At 71.7% G+C, this 516-nt stretch overlaps 1 long non-coding RNA gene across 1 annotated transcript; it reads right to left on the bottom strand.

Annotated features, from left to right (window-relative positions):
- Positions 1–166: 166 nt before the first annotated feature.
- LOC104917264 lies at positions 167–516 on the bottom strand. The gene is made up of 3 exons (XR_796814.2): positions 483–516; positions 315–413; positions 167–229 (listed from the first exon to the last, which is right to left on the bottom strand). It is a non-coding gene; the product is annotated as an uncharacterized LOC104917264 (long non-coding RNA).

Here is a 516-nt window from a genome sequence, read left to right as displayed (position 1 = left end):
CCTGGACCTCAGCGGCAGCCGCGGGGTACCTGGGGGTGGTCGGGGAGGCCCCTCCGGCGGCCGTGGGGCACTCGGGCAGCATCCTGCGCGCCCCGGCCCGCTGCACTGGCAGGAGGGGGACGGCTCAGCTCGTGTCCAGTTCCCACGCCGCAGAGCTTCCAGCAAGGCCGAGGGAACCGAGGGGCTGCCTGAAGCCGTCGGGTGGGACGCAGGTGGGCACGGCCCCGTCCTGCTCGGCAGGCACCAAAGGAGGGGAGACCCCCCGTCAGAACGCGGCACCGAAGCGGAGCGGAGCCCCCCAGCTCCACGCTCACCCCTTCGTCTCGTCCTTCATGCACGCGGTACCGAAGCCCGGCTCGGCCAGGAGAGCGGCCAACAACCGGGACGTGTCCGCGTCCCCCGGAGCGTCGTTGCTGCAAAAAGGCGCAGGCGTGGGACGGCGGCTCCGAGTTGGGCAGAGCACTCGGGAACTGGGCGCGCACCTGAAGAAGGTGAACTGATGCCCGTACATCCCGG

The sequence above is a fragment of the Meleagris gallopavo genome, unplaced genomic scaffold (assembly GCF_000146605.3).
Source record: "Meleagris gallopavo isolate NT-WF06-2002-E0010 breed Aviagen turkey brand Nicholas breeding stock unplaced genomic scaffold, Turkey_5.1 ChrUn_random_7180001965897, whole genome shotgun sequence".
NCBI classification, from domain to species: Eukaryota; Metazoa; Chordata; class Aves; order Galliformes; family Phasianidae; genus Meleagris; species Meleagris gallopavo.
Note: the sequence above shows the minus strand (reverse complement) of the source record. Positions and strands in the feature narration are given on the sequence as shown.